This window comes from Patagioenas fasciata, chromosome 10 (assembly GCF_037038585.1).
Source record: "Patagioenas fasciata isolate bPatFas1 chromosome 10, bPatFas1.hap1, whole genome shotgun sequence".
NCBI classification, from domain to species: Eukaryota; Metazoa; Chordata; class Aves; order Columbiformes; family Columbidae; genus Patagioenas; species Patagioenas fasciata.
Genome location: NC_092529.1, coordinates 16,587,398 through 16,610,549, shown reverse-complemented (window position 1 = coordinate 16,610,549; position 23,152 = coordinate 16,587,398). Strand labels below are relative to the sequence as shown.

Here is a 23,152-nt window from a genome sequence, read left to right as displayed (position 1 = left end):
AAACATCCAAAATACCCCTAAAAGCCCTTGGAAACGCCTTGAAACCCTCTCTCTCCCAAACACCCTTAATATACTGAGAATGATTATCATGTCAGATTCCTTACATTTGTGTATTAGTTCATTAATACATTAAGGAGAGCTTAATTAAATAATAAAAGACTGTGATTGAACCGGCAACATTCAATATGCCTGGAATTTCAGGCGAGCAAAAAGGAAGTGTTATACAGAGGGACTTTTTTTTCCCCCCTATGTCAAATTCTGAAGAACTGCAACTCCCGACAGAGATTTCTAGGGAAGGATGAGCCCTCTCTCCACTCCCGGAGCTTTTTCTCCAGCAAGAGTCAAAGGCTCAGCTGCCTGCTCTGCAAACCCGGGTGTCTGACAAGACACGCGTTGTGCCGGCCAGCTGAAAAAATTAGTGAGCTCTTAGAAAATATTCACCTGGTTAAATCATGATGTTTATTTCCCATTAAAAACCAGAGCTCTGCTTAAATGCACAGTTAGGCTTTGCCACTCCGGTTGCAACCGTAGCCTTTATAACAGCTGTAAACTTTATTTGCTTAAAATGTGCAGTTTTTCACACCTATGGCAGACACCTACAGCTGAACATCACAGCTAAGCACAACGGTGCAAATTAGATTCTAATGAGAAAACATCAGTTGCTTCTTTGACAATCTTGCCATTCACTGATTTACTCCTAATGAAGACACACTCCAACCAGCAAGCTCGTCGTGTTAAAGGTCAAAGCACGTTCAAAAAAATGCCTCGAAAAATCAAGGCAAATGGGAAACCTGTAAAGAAACCTTCTCATAAAGTGGCGTGGCAATTAGAGTAATTGTGCAAAAAGCCTTCTTCGGTAAAAAGTAAAAGAAATTAAGCTGCCACTACTGTAACAGGTTAGATGAAAATCAAAATTTAATGTATTCTCCCTTGTGTCATCTTGTTTTGTCAAGACATCAAATAGAATTGGAAAGTACAAAATAACAAGCCCTTGAGAAATCACAGAAGCCGACCTTTTTGATGTTGTTGGTTTACCTTGTTCTCAGTTATTTGAACAATGATGTTTCAGATTTAAGGGCAAGATAAAGCTTAAAAATTAAAACCCGTTGTCAGTTTGGAGAGGAGGGGGTGTTGTCCCTCCCAAATAACAGAGCATCTTACCTAATCAATGAAGGCAAATCCATCCGAAACTAGTGCAGAGAACAATCAGCAATTCCATTTATTTGTTCAATATTCGGTCTAGGTTTTCTAACATTCATTCAACTTCACTGCCAACTACAGATCCTCTCGCTAGCAGAGGAAACTGTGCTGGAAAGGTTAAAAAGAAAAAAAAAAGGAGGGGGGACAAATAAAAAAGAGGCTAGGGAAGAGATATTTGCTAATGCTGCTTCTCTCCCCCATCTCTCTACATGGCCACTTCAGATCTGCAGATGATTGCACGATGTGCTTTTTTCCCCCCTTTCCTTATAACTGGAAAGAGAAGCTAAGCAAGTAAGCACCTTATAAAAACAAAACAGTACAGGACATTTTAACTGAACTACAGCAAAGTAGTTTCCAGTAAAGCAGTTCTGCTTTCAATAAAACAAACAAACTGCTCAAAACCAGCCAAGCCTTTCACCAAACAATAACAAATTTAGCTTATGGTGTCAGGACTTTCCCACAATCTAGTTTTGCAGGTGTTGATAAAACTACCCCTGCTACCGCTTTTCCCTTGCAAAGAGGGGAGAAAACAACATCAGTAAGTTATCTCGCTACCAGAAAACATTTTAACAAAGTAAATCCAAGTGCTGTGTCCTTCCAGCTTAGGTTTGTCTAGAGCAGCTCTAAAATGACGGAGAAATACAGGGTAAGAAAGCACCAGAGCTTTGCAACTCCTTAAACTTTTGAACGCAAAAATCCTTCTCCCCTTACATTTCCTTCAGTTGCCCAGGGCATGCAATCACAAATTCAGAAAGCAAAGCACTTTACACTGAAGTAGCAATTTGTTTAGCTTCAGTATCTTAAAAACAACACAATTCTTGAGCATTGCCAGGTTAAAATGTTGCGTGAGAAATTGCTCTGACTGCCCTACACCACTTTCAATGCCTAAAAATCCCCTTTACCCTTCTCCACACAACTTTTGCAACCCTTTTCTTCCTTGCACACAACCGAAGTCAACTGAATTCACACAGACGTCCAAGCCCACCGTCCATTAGCGCAGTAATCCATCTGTGACCCAGCGCAACCCGGGGGCGATGCGTTATCCACAGTGCTGCCTGATAACTGTTTACCCCCCGCATAAATTTCAGCATGGGGCTCAGAGTTACACTTCTAAAATGTGCAGAGGGCTCAACCCAGCTGGAGAACAACATGAGGCACCCACAGCTTCCTACGAGCAGCGAGATCCCCAGAAAGCCAGCGCTGGGATTTCATTTCTTCCCTGTCAATCCCATTATATTTATGACTTCTCTTTAGTTCAGCTGAGTGACTGGTCAGAGCACGCCTGAGAGCTTGTTCTTTTTTTTTTAAAGCAAAAACTATGCTGCTTGAAAAAGGGAGGGCACAGTACAGTGTATGTTAAACAAGACCAAAAGAAAAAAACAACTGTAGCAAACAAAAAAATTTTCAAAGCAGCCCTTCCTATCATAAGCTTTCTGATGATTTATGGTTTACCAACTCAGCAAGGTTACGCAACACTGCATGCCTTTAGATGCATTATTTGAGTCAGTTGAGATTTAATTAAGATCACAGCCTCCAAAATCCCTGTCAAATGAAAATTCACAGAAGACAATACACTATATATCCTCATGCAGATAGTCTCCATTCCATGCTCTGGAATAACATAAGTTAATCCTCGTTTCTATGGTGGCAGACAAAAGTTCACTAATTTTGTTTTCTTTTGACACTTGTGTTGTTTTCTGTTTTATGTCATGAGATCATTCCCTTTTGAGAGGGGAGGGGAGCTGATATAGGGGGAGAGGAGGGAGAGCAATATGTCTGAATATGGCAGCAGATGTATTTTGACATTCTCACAGCTCTGCCGTGATGTCATCAAGTTTTCGTATAATTAACCCCTGCCAGTAAGAGCATCATTTCATGACATCTGTCCACTGGGAAGAGGAGGAAGGAGTCAGGGACAAAACATGAAAAGTGCCTCAATCTTTTTCTCACACTAAAACTAAAATCAAACAAAATTAAATAAAGGCTACCAAAATAGCATTCGCATCTTCCATGGGCGACTGGCGTTTCCCCATCCATTATCTGCCCCAGCTGTCTCCTCACCTCCAATGTGCTCTGAAACCACACATGTCCAGTTCATGGCTACACTTTCTCCTCCTGATGGTCCTGGTGCAGGGGAACCCCTTTGCTCTACAGTCCAGTTCCTCTACATGCCAAACACGAGCACGTTAAATAAAACAATACTTCTTGCAGAGAAATTGCTAGAACTTTACCTCATTCCAGTGCATTTCTATCTGCATTATCTTAATATCTGCTCGCTTATCTCATGGTTTAGAAGTGACAGGTGCTAGCGGTCTTTTGTTTGACAGGCCACTACACAAATAACTGTCTTGCCTGAAAGGGCTAATGCACTACTAATGAACAATAAATCAACTTTGATTATAAAGTGTCAGACCAATCAGTTTGCAGTTCAGCTCTATTGCAGTCTAGGCCAAGGCAGTTACTCTGTTTAGGAAGGATTTGGGTTTCATCTCTGCAGCCTTATCAATGAAATTTTTTGGAAGTAGTCACAGGAGATCACTGGAAGCCTCTGACAGCAGATTTTCCGCTGGCTGTGAGGAGAGTGCCCGCTTTTAGAGACTTCCTAGGCTGCTACTGCAATAAATACACAATCAACAAAAGCCGTTTCTTAACCAGGCACAAGCACGCTCTAATGACACATTCACGCATAAGCGTGTCTTTTAGCTGTGACTTTTAAGGTAGAGAAGCAAATAGCATTGCTTTTTAACTTGATGTAAAGATGTCTGAAAGCTCTGCACAGTAAACGTACTTATGAGGGGCCCAATCCAGCAAATACTAATTTAGCAGGCAGCGCGCTTATTGCTTCGGGGGACAGAGGGAGAGAGGCTCCTCTCCTATTATAGCTATTCCTCATGCACAAGTCATTCCAGGATCGGGCCCGGGAGCATCAGGCATGAAAATTAGCCCTGATCTAAATGAAAAAGACTTTAACATTTCCGTTTATTTATAAAAGGCAAACTAGCCTGCGTAAGTCACTTTTTATTAGAAATAAACTTCAGCGATTTATTGTAGTTTGCAATTCAACACTCCTTGCTAGAATAAATCCAACCATCTCGTTTTCATAAACAGATCTTAGTCACCCCGAATGATTCACATTTCCTGCCACCAAACTTGTTTTTATTTAAAAATATAAGATGGTAGCACTTGGAACGCCGGCACACGCACCGCAATGACTGCGTCGCCTTATCGAGTGGCTTTTCCCGACCAGCAGCACAAGGACAAGTCGAAACCCTCAGTGTTTTGTGAAGCGAGCTGGCTTTGAAGGAGTTAATTCCAAAGAGGAAGAGTGTATGTGCACTTTGCTCTAAACTTACCACCCACTTCCTAAGGGTTCCCTCCGCCCCACCACCACCCCAGAAAAACCGTCTCGTTTGCACTGAAACCCAGGCTCGCAGGGTTGACACAACTCGGCTGCGTTTAGGTCCCGTTACGTTTCTTTCGCTGGGGTTCATAACACCAGTCAATGTCAAAAACAAAGCTCACTCACTTAATTTTCCGCCGGTAAACTGACTGGTGAACCCACTCAGCAATCCCGCTTCCTGACATTCAAACCTGACAAAGTACTGCACCCGGCCCTGGGCACCTTCCCTCCTTCCTCTCTGCTCTTCAAAACTACAGCACGGAAGTAAAAACTGCCCGGCCGGCTCCGCGCACCCAAACTGTCAGAACAAAAGACGGGCAAAAACACAAAACTCATCGCTTCCAAAACCCTCCGGCGAGTTGCAAAGCGCGCACACCGCACCTCCCTCCTCTCACCGGCGGGCGCGGACCCCGCGGAACCGGCCCAGCAAACTCCCGCCCCGACAGGAGCAGCCGAGGCTGGAGCATCCTCCGGCTGCCTCGGCCTCTTTCCGCCAGCTGCGGACCGGGCCCGTCCCCCCCACCGTTCGCAGGGCACCCACCTGGGCGGCGGCGAGCGGCGCGCGGCGCGCAGGGCCATGGAGCGTGCGGGCGGCGCGGAGCGGAGCGGAGCGGCGCGGAGCGGAGCCTCCCCGGGCGGAGTGGCCGGGGCGCGCGCTGCTCGCGGGCTGCCGCCGCCGCGCGCCGCCACCCGCGCGGCCCCGCCCTGCGCCGCCGCGCACACCCCGCCCCGGAACGGGGCGCCCCGCGGGCCCGGCCCCCCCTTCCTCCTCCTCCTCCTCCTCCTCCTCCTGCTGCCGCCGCCGCGCCCTCTGACCGTCCCCACCGCCCGGGTGGTTAACAGCCGCCCCTCTCCCCGAAATCAATCTGTTTTGCGGGGGTGGGTGCCAGCCCGGGGCGGGGGGAAGTGTCAGCCGGCACCGAGCTGCCGGCACGGCGCGGGGAAGGAGAATCGGTCCCTCCTTCCACTGCAACTTTCTCTTCTCCAGTGCGAAGTAGCTTTTACTCTACTCTCGCCTTTCCCCACAGTTTAATATCGGAAAATAACAATTTTTAAAACCCCCACACAACCACAAGAAGCTTCTAACAGGAGTTTGCACCAAGCAGACTAATGCACCCGGCCTGCGAACGGGACCCCGTGCGCTGATCTCCCTCCAGCAAAGAGAGGGGGCCCGGTCAGAGACAGGGGGGATGCTCAGATACAGGGGGAGGATGCCCAGATACACCGAGGGATGTTCAGAGACACCAAGGGGATGCTCGGACCCATCCCCAGCCAGGGGCTCCTCTGCCGGCACCAGCCAGCACCACCTGTTCTGAAGGTGGCCGAGCCCTCGAGTTTGGTGGGAGCGAACCCTGGCGTTTGACTCTGCGGCACCTCGGTACCATCAGCGGTTTCACATCACTCAGAACCAGCTTCTGCCAACTCTCCTGCGGGGGAACTCAAAGTAATAACTTTTCGTGGCCCCCAGACTGCAACACACAGACACGACCCTGTCACCGCGCTGCCTCTCACCCAGGCACTGCCATGGCTCCAGTAACCTAATTTCTCTTGCTCAAAAAGCTACTATCTACTTCATCTCAGACAGTAATACCTGGTAAAAATCTCTCCTGCCATTTCTATTTAATTTTTTAAAATATTTTCACATAGTTTCTGAAAACAAAATTGACGCAGATAGTTACTTCACGTGCAAGTTACTGAAAAGACAGAAGCCGCCCTGACACGGCTTCCAGGCAGAACTGTACTTTATTTGCAGGAGTCGAGGGCTGTCAGACAATAGCCCCATTAGTTCTGCTGCTGAAGAACCTCACAAGAAGCAAAGACAAAGGACCCAATTTACTGACAACTTGTGATGTGATGTTAAATGGGATGTGATACGGATTGCTTTCCACCCTGAAGTGTTTGCATGTCAGATAACAAATTTATTAATGGGATTTTTTTCAGGTCACAAAAATGTGACCCCACCTTCTTATGAATATTTAATAAGGGACTAAGGGCATCTTTTGCAAGACCCTAAATCTGCCAGAAACAGCCTACATGAATCAGAAAGCGCCTGCCTCTTAAAGGGGCACACAGACACCGAGCAGGTCAGCACATAAAGGGAGGGAAACAGCCGGTATGTGTAAGTATTATATGTATGCAGTTCAAGCAATAAATAACACACCCACACTCCAACACGCTGGACTCTCAGTAACAACATAAACCGGTAATGCATGCAATGATCTAGTAATAATTATCACCTGCGCTTAAGAGAATCCTTCCTGTCCTGGACTTCAAAGTAATCTCGAGGAAATAAAATCGCTTTGGGGAATATATTACAGAATACACAGACAAACTTTTCAACAGTTTCTCTTACAGACCTGCTGCATCTGCAAAAGGCATCACAGTCGCAGTATCCCCAGCTGCACTCGTGGCACAAGAGCATCGGTAGAAAACAGCTCTGTGCATCTAAAACACACCCTTAGCAACTTCACAGCTGAAACACGGAGGGGGCTGCATGCCCGGGCAGTCTGTGCACACCAGTCATGGGATGCTCCACAGACCCCAGCTCGGAAATCATCTGATCTAACTCGCTTCCGCAGCACAAACTTCTCACACACGCGCACACGACCCTCAATCCTATTAAGTCACATCTTCAATTCTTACGGGGTGTTTCACAAAGATGGACCCAATCGCAGAGACAGTGATTTCAAACCATGTCTGTAATTTTGAAACATCCTGTATTTTCCAACGCTGCCATATCCAGGTGCACGCAGCTCAACAAAAGCCCAGTGCCCTCCTTCTGCCCTGACTGCTGGCTGCTCACATATCTTTGCACCAAGCTCTGACTTACTATATTTATAAAAAAGGGGACTCTGTGAAGCCTACAACTTCGTACAAGGCATTTATCTTCTTTCCATGGGTAACGAAAAAGCACAGGTCTGTGAGTAACATGCAAAGCAAAAGCACAGTGCTGGCTCTGGCACTGACAATTCTTCCCAGCCTTAGGGAAAAGTCATCTAGACATTTTTGTTGCTTTTTGTTCTGTTTTGTTTTGAAAAACATCTATCACACTGAGGATGCCTCTCTCTCTGAGGGCTCAGTTTGCAAAATTTCTGGCCTGGCTGTAGAGTTGCCTGCACACCCACCACTTCAGAGGCAGTCAACGGCCCCGACGTCTCTGCCTCCTCATCTGCAAAACGGGGATAACACTACTCATCTCAGGCTCTTATGTAGACCAATATTTGCAAAACACTTTGAAAATGAAAGGTGCTGTCTAAGCACCGAGCGCTGGCCACAGAACCTGCAAGCCGTATTTTTAAAGCATTTTATACCCTTTCATATAAAAGCTTCATACCTGCAAAGCTCAGCCAACATCTGCTGTAGGCTAAAACCTTCAGTCTATTCCCTTAGTAACAGAGATGGTAGCACTTGTTAAGTAAGGTCACCATGAAATATAATGCATTCCTAAGCCAGCAAAATATTTTAAAAGACTGAGAAGAACTATAAACTCCCACTTTAATTCCATTAAATTACAGAGAGTCATCACAGACAGAGACAATCAGACAGGGATGTTCAAAACAGAACACATAAAGTAACAAATTAAAAATAACTGCAAATGAGCGTGGCAGACTAGGTGGCTATCTGGCACCGAGTGCTCATGAGATCTGGCTCATATTAAGTGGCGGTATCAACACCTAGTTGATAAAATAATCACTGGTATACAGCATGGACACGAGGCTCTAAGGTCCAAGCCAGAGGAATAGCCTATGAATTACAATGAAGATGAATACAGTGGAATAAACGGTTTTGTTATGCCATTGTTTTACATGGACACGTCATTCGCAGACTTCTGCAGGTACCTAACCATGCAGAAACCGTGGACTCGCCCATCAAAAAGCACCAGCTGCCTGCGGAGCAAGGAGAAAGAAAAGGCAAGACACCCACACAGTGCAACCTCCTCTAGCCAGAGTTAACCTGCCCCAAATTAAAGAATGTTATGTCTAGTCCCAATACGAGGCAATTTCTACCTAAGACAGCAATTCATCTGTTCTTGTCTTTGGGATGCTCCCCTGGGCAGGCAGGGCCAAATACGTCCCACTTTGCTCTCTGGCAGCAGATGGTGGGCCAACTCCTCCTCTCCCATCTCTGAGCACAAATCTGGAGCAATTCAGGTGAATTTTGGTGCTGTTGCCCGTGGGCAGCGCCGCTGCTCGCCGAGGAGCCCGCCTGCCGGAGCCAACGCCAAACCTGGCAAAGGCGAATGCCGAATTACGCTGCTCGGCACACAGGCCTGTTTAAAATCAAGCTACTCTTTGCAGTTCTGAGGGAAAATCTCAGATACTTTTCCTGCTCCTGGATCCCCAGGCCCATTTTTGTGGGGTTAAATCACATTTTCCTGTTTTGAGAATGCTTCGTTTGCCCTTGTTGCTGTTTGAAAGACCTATGAAAACAAACAGGGAAAACAACTGACTAAACAGGAAACAGTGAAACTTATTACCCACAAAGTGCTGAGAAAAAGGACAAAGTAAACATTTTTTTGGTCATTTTTAATAATCTCAAGCTAATGCCTTCATTGTAAAATATCCTCAGACAGAAAAGTCATTTTTAGGCTGACGGTGTCTCTAGCAAAACAGGACAGCAAAGCAATTAACATTTCAGTAATGCTTGTGTCCCTGTTGCTCTTTTTTTTTGATGTGAAACTGTCATTTTCCTTATTGCCCCTGCAAATTCTGCACGAAGAAGGCTCTTTAAATCCCCTCAGTGTTGTACAATGGTTTAAATTTCACTTCATGGCATGCTTTAAATTACCATTCACATCTTCATTTAATGCATCATTTTATAATGCCAGTGTTACTAGTTAATTTATATATACACAGCAGGATGTGTCAACATTCAGGTGAGTTATGAATATGATTGTGCAGGAGTTATGGAAGACATTTCAGTAAAATTATGGTTCCCTCTAAACATAAAAATATTAATAATGTATCAAACATCGCAGGTAAACAACAAATTTTATATAATTGCACCCCACATGCTTCCAGATAAATAAACATAAACAGCAATATTTTTGCTCTGCATTCATATTTGATTGATCTTAATAAATTGCTATCTCTTTTCCTAATAAACTGTAATCTCTTGTTTCCGCCACAAAGTAAAATTTATTAGCGCACTCTCCTACCAGCAGGTCTGCATCACTCACAGCACAGTGTGCAAATTGTTCCGAGTATGCCTGGGCATTATTCATAATTTATTTTTCTGCCCCAATGTACACAATATATTGAAAGGTAATCACCACTAACTGTTCTCAGTTACTTTCCTTAATTATGTGAGATAGCATTTATGTCACGTACAGTAGAGGAAATGCTGCAGTTACCATTAAAAACCTCATTTTTTTGCCATGGGTTGAAACATGGTTTTCACGCAGAGAAAACCCTAGGACAAGGAAGACTGGAGGTGGTATCTGGTAGGAGATGGCAACACCTTCACTTGAAAAGAACAACCCCTGCCTACCACAATAACCTACTGGGCATGACAACAGCAATGGCTCCAAGAGGAGTAAATGTTTTGTCATGATGTTAAAGTTGCCATGGTAAGAAAAAACAACAAAACAACAAACACACTACACAGAATGAAGCATCAACGAAACAAATCTCCATCAAACACATTTTGCCCGTTAAGTATTAACCGGTGGACTCCTGGCCAGCCCAGACAGACGCTCTCCTGCTCACGGCCCCTGTGCAGGCAGGGGGGCGCTGCGAGCAGGAGCAGCCCCAGTGCCCCCGGCTTTGCTTTTTGAGGCGGATCACCCCAGCCCGGGGCTGGTGCGGGTGCCGCTGGTGGGAAACAGCGAGTTAGATGCGCTGCCCTCTCCTGGCAATCGGCTTCTGGCATCAGGAGACTTCACGCTCCACCTCACCACAAAGAATCCCCTTCTGAAAAAAACCATGCCTACTTCCACAACTTACGTACACACACCCCTATGTACACACATATATAGCCACAGACTTAAAATAAACCAGATTAAACATGGGCCCTTTTACCTAGGAACGCCTATCAGTGCGTTACACAGCTTACTTGCACACAGCCCAGGAGTGCCGAGCTATATATTCTGGTTCATCTGTGAGAAAAACCTGTATCACCGCTGGGCATCTTGCCGGTTTTTACTCACTCTGTTGGGAACGCATGTCGGAGTATTTTCAATAAAACACCTTCTTAGCAGTAATGGGCCACTGTTCTCATTTCAATGGTCCCCAAGGTTTCATGATACAGTATATTTAGCTGGCTCATAGTTCCAAGTTTTCCTCCAACATCCAAAAGCTACTTTTAATTTTTTAAAGAAAGCACCCATGGGAAGAGCTTTTGCTCATCTTTTCTTTAAAGAGGAAAACAGTTAGCTTTGTACATGCAACAAAATAACTCAAATTATTTCCTAAAGAGGTGTTTAGGCAACAGCCCTCATGGTTAGACAGGAGCAGACAGAAAAGCTGCAGCACTGCTGATGCTACATGGGGAAGGATGCACCAGGATCTCTCTGCTCCTGCTAGAGCAAATGGGCAGCATCACAGCTCCAGGAATCAAATGCACCTCCAAAATGCCAAAAAGCAGCAGAACAGAGTGTTTTGCAAATCTGGCAAACAGTGCTAAAGCCAAGAAGACTTCCTGCAGGCAGGAGGACACAGAGCAGCCCTCTGCCTCTGAGCTGAGTCTGGTTGCCATACCAGACTCTCCAAGTATGCTGCAAGGCAGGGCTGAACTTCCACGAGGAGCTACTAAAGATTACCATCCCGGGTTCTCTTGTATATGGATAAAAAGCTCTTTTGAAAGCAGGGCATAGTGACGGAGTCCTCCACATAGGGCGCATCTCCTCCTCCTTGCTGTCTCTGGGTCAGGCACATCCCCTCACTCAGCCTGGCAGGATGGGGCATAGGAGGGGAGGAGAAGCTGGTGGCAAGCTGCAGGGCAGGAGGGGACCCAGCTTTGGCACAGCCACCCCCTGGCCTTCAGCCATGTCAGTCATGTTGATGGTGCACGTCTGGTTTCACATGGACAAGAAACAGCCAGCCGTACAGGCTAAGCAAACACAACTAATGGGACTTCGCTCTCAGATCCCTTGGGGTCATCCGACCGGCTCAGAGCCCTTTGTGTGGCACTAAGCAGGGCTGACTGTGTGCTTTGGGGCTTCCCTTTGTACTTCCACTCCGGCCCTTCACAGCGCAATGCCGCGATCCATCGCTTCTTCCCAAATAAACCGGGCCCAAACTGAGCTCAAGGACAGGGGCCTCCCATCTCACCCCCCTTCCCCAGGCAAAGGGGGCTCCTGTCTGCAATCCAGCATTATGACCCATGGATGTTTCCTATCCAAATCCCACTGCTGCTTGTCCCAATTCTTTTCTCCCACCTGAGCAACAAGAAAAAGGATGACACCGAAAAGCAGCGAGGGGATGCGGCACGGCAGCCAGGACCCACTTCTTTACTGCACCTGTCATGGCAAAGGGTGAACAAACAAAGGGATTTGTCTGGGGCCCCTTACTACAAATTTGTTTTCCCATCACAAGAGAAATCTCTCAGATGTGCCTGAAGACTTGGGGCAGGGCTGCTTGGGCTGGAAAAGCACAAACTCACTGCAAAGTGTAACATCAGAGGAATGCTACAAAAATCCACGTCTGTGAGTGAAACTGCTATTTACGCTCAGGAAGCAGATGACAATTCTCTGCTATCAAATGCAGCCACTTTTGGGATGGATGGTGGCAGCAACTTCGCCATACAGAGCTCTGGAGGAATTCAGGACACCTGAGGCACCAAATCCTTCACTCCAATGAAATTGCAGGGTGATTAAGCAGAGAGAATTTAACTATCCAAACTGTAATCTGGCCAGCACAATGGATCTAACACCCCTATTCTTGGAAGGAAAAAAAATAAGTACCGTATTTGAAGTTCAAAATCTAATTAACTATTTGAGAAAAAGAATTCTGTTTTTAAAAGAAAATTCCTAACAATATAAAGAGAATTAGTGCCAAAGTTTTTGAAGAACAGCGTAAAATGGTATGAAAAATGTATGATATTGTAATAATAGGAATGACTGCATTTGCTCAAATGTTCCTTATACCTTATAATACAAGAATAAAATACAGTGTAAATCCTTCTATCTACATAAGTTCGCTGTACAGAAAAATCTCTCCTTTAATAGGTTTACACCTTTAACATGTATTAGTTTGGAAAAGTCCTAGGGTATAATTACACATCTTGGCTTGGCACATTAATAGCTGTTCCCTTCATTTACTGATTTCTTTTACTGGTCAATTTGCTATTTTACTACACTGCTTTTACAGCTCGGCTTCCCAGCGGCACCTTCCGCCAGCAGACCCCGTGCCAGGAAGGGAAGAGGGTCCGAGCTGATCAGGGGCTGGTGGTCCCTCAGGGAGGTGGGTTTTGGTACCTGACTCTCAGCCATCTGCACCTATGATGCTCACTGGGGATGTGGCGTTTGCACCAGCATGTGCCAGCGAGATGCAGGTCACAAGCACAAGGAAGCGGAGCCGCCCCCACCTCCTTGAAAATCTGTGCAGAAATATGTCCTTCGAGCTCAGGAGAAAACAAGTCAAGCTGGGCTTCTCCAGGCCTTCTCGCCATGCTGCTCCTTCTCACGCCATTTCCCCCGAAGCCTCCTCTACCACCTTTGCATCTCCTGATTCCTTCTTTGCTCAAGGCCCCACTCATTTGGCCACAAATTCTGCTCTCTGCTCCCCTGGAGCTCCATCCCCATCACTCCTCCTTGCTCTCCCTCTCCCCAGTGGCTGGGGAGACCTGCTCACCTGGGATGGGATGCTCACCTTGCTCCACCACATCCCTGGGAAAGGATCATTTCATCACCACAGAGAAGGGACACCCCTAATGATCTGCTCTCCCCATCCCCACCGGTTTGCATCCCTCAGCTCCAGGCTCAAAGGCAAAGCTGACGTTCGCTAAGCCTCTGTCCAGCTTTTACAGGTTTTTTGACAGTTTAAGAGGGTTTCCCTGCGTTGTAGCAGAGCCATTCATTTAATGGCTTTTCAGCACTGCCATTATAAACCAGAACTTTTCAGGTGTTTATTACTCAGCTTTAAAAATTGGCTCTATGCTGAAATTTGGCAAAGTGTCAGCCTAGGAGATTTTTTTTTTTTTTTTTGGCCAATTTCGTACTCCAAAAAAAATGACCCCATTTTGGCCTCCATAAAATGCAGCTCTTGCTGCCTCGGTGACACTGGTGAAGTAACAAGTCAATATTGTAATATGGCCAGCAGAGCTGCAGTGATTCAATGCCTAAAATTGCTTTGAAGGTGAAGAGTGCTATTGAACTGCTAATTATTAACTATTATTACTGATCCTGCTGCACAACAAAGATGCAAATGGAAAACAAAGGGAATATGAAATGCCACTGGGGAAACAAGGCAGATTTGAGACAAGGGTCCACCCCTGATGAAGGAGGAGCTGGAAAACAAGAGTCAGGAGCAGGGTGGACCCCTCCAGCCAATGGAAGAAGAATGAACGGATACGAAATACTATTTTTCACTTTCCAGGATGGTTTTTCAAATACAAATAAAATATAAACGATACGTGTAACTTACTCCGCACCAAAGCGAGCAACAATGTATGATCAAAGTCAGCTCTGAACCAACCTGAACTGAGGTCAACAGGGACCTCAGGTTGCTCAGCCGGAGCCAAGAGAAACTTTGCCATTTATTTCAACATGCACAAGACAGAGCCTTAAAGGTGCTGGGACAGGTGACCTTGCCCTGGCAGCCCAGCAGACATGCATCGACATAACAATGGGCTGGGAATTTGAACGGGCCCAGAAGATATAAAGCACCCCCCAAATCTTTGGGACCCTTTCAAATCCCATCTACACCAAAGTTGCAGCATCCGCATCACACACAGTCCAAAACCTGGCCCAGGTGAAAAGTGAGTGATCTGCTCTGTAACTCCCACACCTGCCCGCTGTGCTACCTGCTCAAGGGACTGCGGTTTCCTAGAAGAAAAGTAACAGGGTGAGTATTTCTTCTTCGGGGGAAAGGATGCGAACCAGAAGGTGAGCACAGCCAGGGCACGCTTCCATTTGGAAAGTGCTGTATCAAAGCAGCCCAGAGAGGTCACTGGGGCCACTTCCAAACATAGTAAAAAGAAAAAAAACAATTTATCTTTATGGAAACTTTCTGCTTGTTTAAGTGGCAGCTATTTAAATACAATTAACAAGCAAATGATTTAAAAATTACAATACATTTAATAAGGCAGCATCACAAACAATTTGCATCTCATTAAAATGTGTGAAGCTGCAGAATCAGCCTCCCAAATGGGCTGCACATCAGGTGGGAAACCCAGACAGTGCCTAAAGCTTCTTCCCCCTCCTCTGGCACGGGTCACATGCTGGGAGGATGGCAGAGCAGGGGACGGATGGACCACGGAGCCCCCGGCCAGGCCAGCCCTGCCCTGCGGGGAGCTCCGGCCACAGCTCCCAGCACAAGGAAGGATGCCACGAGCCAAAGCCTTGCTGGAAGTGGGTGTAAAACAAGGAAGGAAGGAAAAGGGTGTGTGTGTGTGCATGTGGGATGGGCACTTTTTAATATACACTTGTGAACAAAGAGTTTAAAGAAATTTCAAGCTATTTACACAGCTATATATATAATTAAAAGTTTATAGATTACACTGCCACAAACATTCCAAGATTGCGGCTGGGTTTGGACACACATTAATTCCCAGGAGCCTCCCGTAGAACAATCCCATCCCGACACGTGCAGCAGGAAAAGCCTCAAACAAGCAACTACAGTTTCAAAAACTTCCAACTCGCTTTCAACTGTGATTTACTGCGGTGGCTGCATTTAACGTGGAGGATGCAGGAGCACTTCCCAGATCACACACCACTTCCCCACGTGCCTTTGGCTTCCTTCAGAAGGACACACTGTCACACTGAGATCTGCTGCCTGGATCACATCCTAGGACACAGGCTTTGCTAGGCACAGCTTTATACAGGTACCCATGCGGGTAAGGGCTGCGGGTTTCTCTGTCAGTGTAGCTCTTGCCATACGAGACCCTCCTGTTGTAGCCTATGGAAGGGAGTGGGAGAGGGGAGGCAGGAGAGGGGTGGGAAGCCAGCGCCAGGGGGTGGGAAGGAATATGCACAGTGGCTCTACATGTGATGCATTACCAAATTCCTAGATGAATGAGGAATGCAGCTAAACAACCTTAATTTCAATTATTAATATGAGAACACATCCATAAGTAAGGACGTCCCTGAATAAGTCACTTTACACAATCAGCCTCAAGTGCTGGCACCGTTTGATAATAACCATGACTTACGCACCAACCACACCTTTAATCCAAAAGCTCGCTCCAAAGTACTTCACAAAGTGAAAAGGCACAAACACCACTCTCTCTAAAGTTCAGCCCCAGTTCTGATACCACCTTTTACTTTCTGTGCCTAAAACAGGCTCTGGAGCTGCGCATGACAGCTGTTTAATGCTGCGCAGCACGGTTATATACAACACTGGCAGGAGAGAGCGAGAAAATAGTTTACAATTGAATCTGCAGAGGAAATTTGGGTAAGTTGAATGTAATTATCCATTTGGAAGCTGGCCAAGGGCTGGGACTACTCAAAGGCAGGAGGGAAGCTGTACGGAGCGGCCGGTTTTGCTCGTCCTTTGGAAGGCAGCGCCTCCGAGCTGCCCGGTGGGGTCTCGCTCGGTGCTGCTCGGGGGGAGCGAGCACGTCACCCCTGCTGCCCCCGCCCGGGGGCTTTGCTGGGATCCACGGCTCCCGTCCCGCTCTGCCAGACCTGCCAGTGGTTCCTCAGCACCTCTGTGAGGAGGGGAGCAGCTTGTGCCCAGGAAGCCCCATTTAAAAACAATTTTAAAAAAAATTTTAAAAAAGGACGGAAAAAGTGACTAATAATAAATAAAAAACACCGGCAGAAGCAAAGCAGTTGTTGTCTTGCCAAGCAACGTGCATGCAACCGGCTCCTCTGGGTGCGGTGTGCTGGAGGAGCCCTGCAGCCCTGCGGGTGCTTCCCGGGTCTCTCCATCGCCGGTGCCATCACCGCCGGCTGTGTCACCCCAAAGCTTCCTGCCCGGAGATGCCACCGACGATTGACACAGGTCTCATGCGTTTCTTTTTCAGACCTGTGGTTTTGTAGTTCGTCAAAACAGGATACTCTTTAAATTTAAAATGCTACAATTTAAACAAAGACAAAATAGTTATTGCTGTTTTAGCAACCAGACACCAGGCTCTCCTCATGTACACACCACTTTTTGTTTTTAAAAGGCCTTTGTCCACGTTTGCCAGCACGCTATCTCTGCAAACCTGGATGTGAAGACAAGTGCCTAAGCAAAACAACGATCACTTTCTATGAATTACTGAACATGTGTAATTCATTTATCTGTAATATTGTGCTAAACTCAGCTCCAATTAAACAAACGAAAACACCTGCTTAGCACACATAGATCTTTCCATACCTCAGGGGAAGACACATCAGTGTGCTCTGTAGTACAATCTGGCTCCAAAGCCTGCACTAACAACGCAAAGCTGAGATTTTTTATTTATTTATTTATTTAACTGCACATAGGTAAGGAGATTCAAAAAAATACAGGTAGTGAGGTTGTGGGGGAGGAGTATTTTTAAAAACGTATTTCTGTTTTTAGCACATGCAGTTCTATAACATTTAATCGCTCACCAGGGGCTTCTCACTGGCGCTCAGACCCAAGGGTGTGCATCACTCCAGAGAACAAGGTGACACAATGAAAACTTCAAAACACACACAACTGGCCCCAGACCTGATGATACTGTAAAACTCTCAGAGAGACCTCATGTTAACAAATCTATGGAGCCAGGGGAGAAGACGTTTCCTTCTTACGGACCGTGGTCACCCACCAGTGCTGCGTGACATCCCTGCTGTCCCCCCACCTTCACAGGTTGGAAACACATCGCAGACAAACCGGGGTCACCCCAACACACTGACTTTGGGGGCTGAGACCGCTCTAGGGCCCCCCGACAACCAAGCAGCAGCCAAACAAGACACAGCCTCACCTCACACACGTTCGGAACTGACCGGGGGGTGGCCCTTTGGGGGTGCCTCAGAAAAGGGGGTGCTGTGGTGCCTGGGGCTGGTTTGGGAGCCCCGGGTGCGTTGCCATCAGGAGCACCTGCAGTCTGCCAGATCCCTACACTTAACTCATTTCCTATTCTTCACTCAACTGCCTGCAGACAATAAGCTGTCAATCAGATCCCCACAAGAACATTTACAATTATCTTCCCTCTCCCGCACCTCAGCATGGCCCTGGACCAACAGCTCCATCCTAAACTGTTCACACATGAGCCATTCGCAACTCTTCTATTGCCATAACTGCCCTAACTTGAGAGGCGTGTTAGGAAATTGAATTTCCTCGTGTTTTCAAATAAAAGTACTTCGGTAGTGAAGCACAGAAGCAAAAGAACAGGCCTCCTACAGGTGTGAGGCAAAAGCAACCAGAAATGGAAAAACTGCCCCAGTAATTATTATAGGATCCTGTGCAAGCAATAAGCCTGTTTGCTGCTTCTTTTTTTTTTTAGTTTGCCTTTTTCAGCAAAATCAAAGTTGCAAACAGAAAGTGTTTTGTTTTGCTGGTGGTTTGTTTTTTTCTTTTTTTTTTTTTTTAAGACAGGGTGGTCCCCTCCGCTCGCTCCTGCAGAATTAGCAACAAACGACACCACAATTTCGCAGCTGGCCCTGTTCCTCTGATGTGTGCACTGCCGGGCTCTCTCAGAAGAAACAGGTTTGTTTTTCTTCTGGGTAGACACAGCTGAGCGAAGGACTCAAAATGAGCACACTTTCCAAGCAACAAGCCCAAGTGAAAAATAACAGTGATGGAAGTCATAAACATACCTTTCCTGGTAGTGCCAGTTATGGACAACATGATTTAAAATATCTGAGCTATGTTCTCCATTATATTAATGCTCCTATTCCAGAGAGAAATCCCTGAGACTTCAGGGCAACTTCCAAACACCACAGACTGGGAGACTGTCCAGGATGGGTCCGCTCCTACTAGCACCAAAATCATTGCCATCGCTAAACTACGGTGAAATCAGTAGAGTCATCATTCACCACACTGAGACTTCACTGATTTTCTGCTCAAGGGTTAGCATGGTCAATCATGAGGAGGCATTCACTCTCCTATTAATTGATTTGGGCAGCGTCTTTGATGGCTGTCAAACTGAAAAGTAACTGTTGCCACAATGGCTTTTTTCCTCCTATTTTTAAGTCTCGTGCAGAATATTTCTACAACCTTTTCTGATGAAAAACAACCTATCTGATATTTCTCATGTCCTTTAAAATGTTTATCCTGCTCTGAATCTGCAGGGTGCAATATCATCAAGGAAGGTCAGGATTCAGGGAAGCGAAGGGCTTGGCTGTGTGCTCCCACCACTTTGAATAGACAAACAATAGCCCCTCGAGTGCTGCTGCCAGTGGCACAGCGGCGATTCACAATGGAGGGTTAGAAATCTGAAATTAAAATAAACTGCTTAAAACCTGCAGATACAGAGAGAGATGCATGAGATCAAATAAAATGGGACAATCTCTCAACCCAATCAACAAAGTTCTCATTGTTCTAGTTTAAGACAAGTAATGTTGCAATAAATATTGAGCAAAGGAAGTTAACCTGTATCCACAACCTTTGAATAAACACAGAAGTTAGAAGTGTAATCAATCCAAGGCCTTTGGCTCTTGCCAACTTGTGCTTTGCTCCTTCTTGCTTGGCTTTGTTTTTACTTTGGGGATTTTTGTTGCCTCCTCTCTTGTTATTCATACTTCCCTGTATAAAACCCCTTATCACACGGTAAAAGGACAAACAGAAGGAACTGCCAGCATGCGGTTAAATGACATGAATGACACCTTGGTTTTGTTCTGCAAACCCACCTGGGTGCAGGTAATTGTGAAGAAAAGGGCTGAGCACAACGCTGACCCACAGCCCCATCTCCTCCCCACACACGCAGCCCCACAGACCTCTGCAACCGCCAAATCCAACGTGACGTTTGCCCTCTGGGATTGCATAGACAGCATTCAGCATCTCTGGAAGACACCGGCATGTTTGTCTCTACTACAAAAGTCTGAGCATTCAGCTCTTGATCTGAGTATAAATAAATGCTTTGGTTAGTTCTCATTTTTCCTGAAGTGGTTTATCCACTCCCGTGCCAACACCTCAGCCAGTAATAAAGGTTTTCACAGCGAGTATTAATTCTGACTTCACTTTTAAATCACATTTCTTTCATTTGAGCATTATTATATTCCATAGAACCAGGCATGAGCATCATGCGAAAGGCATTCTGGTCCACGGTTGTGAATACAGCTGTGTAGGCAGAGGAATATTTGTTTTCCAAGTAATTTGTGCACATTCATAAAATTACAGCTGTCTGCAGTTCTCCTGAAATATCTGCCCTGCTGTTTACAAGCCATAAAATATAATCTGTCTTTTGTAGGGTCCCAATTGGTAAATTTGGAAATACATATATATGCATTATTATTTTTCTTTTACACTCAGATTGGCTGCTCCCCACTATATACTGGCTATTAAACCTGTACAACACCAGCACTAACCCACTTTCCTGAGCCACTTTCCTGAGACAACAGTGGGCAAACCTCTGCGAGAGCCAGACAGTCTTCTCAAATACACTTTACAGATCACTCATCAAGTTGCATCTCACTTTTATCCCAGAGTAACCACACCATGAAGTAACCACAGAGGCACGGGTTACCACCCGGCGCTGGGCGAGGGGCTGCCGCCTTGGTCTGAACAGCGCTCACGGGACGGAGCTGGGAGGTTCATCAGTTAACAACACGGCCAGTGACAACGGTGACAGACCACCAACAAACAGGTCTTTATGCATCTATTCTTGTAAGCAAAACCAACAAGGTTAAAATTACTAAATTTGCACTGTGGCTATGAAACAACGGGCTGGGCTGGCCATCGGCGTCTCCCAACAGGTTTGCTTTGGATGTTTATCCAAGCTATTAAGAGTTAGCCAAAGCACTTCTACTGATTTTTTTTTCCTTCCAATCAAAGACGGGAATTTTTTCACAAGTCTTTCTGATTTTTGCCTTCTGTTTCATGGCTGTACAGATAACAAACGAGTTTCTTCCAAAAGTTTTCTGAATGCACAGAACACCATTTCCTAGGACAACAAAGTCCTTGGGATAGAAATTTTCCACAGCAAATGTGGAAATGTGCACAACACAAACCAACCCTGCTCAAAGCCCGGAACATAAACCACGAGTCGCTCTTCAGCTCAAAGCCTTGATGAGCAGCAAAGTGCACTAAAATAAACATAGTGCCAAGAAATTATGGTGGCTGTGATCGCTACTGTTGGGCAAACACTGATCACCTTGGTACTACTGGAGTGATTTCGGTGTTAAACTGATCTGAAGGAAAAATCCGAGGTAGGAAGTTATGCCTATCTCAGTGGGATCCCATGGCTCCATCGTATTTCCCAGGTGGTTGTTGCTTACACCCAGGACAAATCTGGCTCAAGCTCTTTAACCCCAGGCTGCAGTCCAGCCAGGAGCTCCATGTGGCTGCACAGATGTGTTGTAAAAGGCCGCACAGGTTAATAACTTAAAGCAACATACTATTTGAATCTGTACAGCTTAAAAAACACCAAACGGACAGAACCGGCAAGAAAGAGTTGAGATTAGATAACCACACGTACCGCTTTAAGCATCCTCAAGCCGTGTGCTCGTGTACCCAACGCACGCTGACACATGAGCTACAGAGCTGCCAAACAACTCCCATGGTGTAATGCGATGGAGGACAATCTTCTGAGGGGCAAACGGTACCGAGGTTCATCATCGGTGACCTCAGCAGCCCCAGGTCGGCACAGCTGCTCTCTGACACCCATTGCTACCTGAGCTCCCCCTGTCATCTTCCCGCCTTGCCTCAAAACACCACTCCAAAATGTTTTCAGCTAGACACGTTAAACCCAGGATGTAGATTTTCCAATTAGTCTCTGTTTAAACATCTGTTGGTAGACTGCATTTAACATTAGTTATTTGAGCAAAGCACAATTTGATTAGACTGTCTGAAATGGAGCCAAAGTCTGCAAAATAATAGCTCAATTAAATTTTGTTTTGCTTTCATTTGTCTTATACTTTCCTGAGTGTGATACAGTTGCATATAATCAAGTAAACTAATTCCTTTCAAAATGAGAGATTTCGGTGCCTCTTCCATTTTCTCTCAAAGTTTATTAAATAATCTATTCCATCTTATCCACGCTTCATCAAACTTCATCTTGACACAATGGACATTTCTTTCTTGTGCCTTCAGTCTACTTCAATTTTCCAGGCTTTCAATGATCTGAGATTATGTGCCATTAATGTTACACCTTAAATAGATTAGTAATTTATAAGAGGCAGATTACACTTATCAGGAAAATAAAAACATGTCAGCAACGCACCAGCCTTTCCTTCGTACACACCACAGGAACATTTTGCCAACCTGACGACACAGCTGTAAAACTGTCAAGCTCCGGAGCCACATCCAAGCGGCATCTCCAATTGTTTCCCTGGGTTTAGTTTCTACTTATTCTGTTACGTTGCACTTGTTGCCCTGAAACTTCAATATTAGCTCTGGAGATTTAAACACATGAGGCAAACAGCTGCTCTCCTCCTGCTCAAGAAAGCCAGATCAAAATGCCTTCCCTCTTTCTGTCTTGTCTCTTTTTTTCTTTTTTTCCTTTCTTTTTAAACAAATTGCTGTAACTCATGTATTTCTGGCAAAGTTGACGGCTTTAAGGGCAAGATTCTGCTCTGTGATCATCACTGCAGATTCCTCCGGTGCACGCTCCTCTTGGTTGGTACATGAGGAACACCAGAGCTGACTAAACAAACTTTGCCTTGAGGATTTAAAAAAATAAATAAATAAAGTCACAGTAACTTAGCAGCTATGTAGATGCGTAAGTGATTTAAATTTAAACATTAAACATTTAAACATTAACTTCTTTCACACTTCTGTTAAATCTCTTAAAGAACGTGTGGTTATTTTTCTTCTATGGGAAGAGGTTTTTGATACATAGTACTTTTTAGTGTTGGGTGGTTTTTTTTAACGTATTTGTTGCAAAGTGTGAACACAAAGGGACAAGCTGAAATAGGTACCTGGCAAGCTCTTCCCCAGCGCGTGCTGCTGAAAGCCACAAGTACTACTGCAGTTGTTAAGAATCTGTCATTTTGACGCAGAAAGGCGAGGGAACCCTCCAGCAGCCGCCCGGCCCGGCCCTGCCCCAGGCAGCGCTTGAACGCACTCCTGCCTTGGACATTAGAGGCGGATAAAGTCCGTGGAAGTTCAAAATGGGATATGTCCTATTTAAAATGTAGAGAGCTACTAAATATGACAACCATCTGATGTATGAAAATTATTCACAACCAAAAACAGACAGTCTGGAAATAGCTGGGATGACTTCATTTAGACAGAATTACCCAAATCTGTTTCTAATATACACAGTACACATAATAAATTTTTACAATATGACAAGGAAAACAAACTTCATAAAAGTTCCTGATCTTTTGTTACACAAGCAAGC

At 45.6% G+C, this 23,152-nt stretch overlaps 1 protein-coding gene across 14 annotated transcripts in view; it reads right to left on the bottom strand.

Moving 5' to 3' along the window:
• Positions 1-23,152, bottom strand: part of FOXP1 (forkhead box P1) — a 383,077-nt gene that overhangs the window by 80,915 nt on the left and 279,010 nt on the right. Inside the window, exon 1 of one of the 14 annotated variants that reach the window (XM_071813233.1) lies at positions 5,142-5,281. The exons of the other annotated variants lie outside the window; for them this stretch is intronic. The gene's annotated coding sequence lies outside the window, so the exon portion shown is untranslated. Of the gene's footprint in view, positions 1-5,141; positions 5,282-23,152 lie in introns of those variants that run through there. 14 annotated transcript variants of the gene reach the window in all.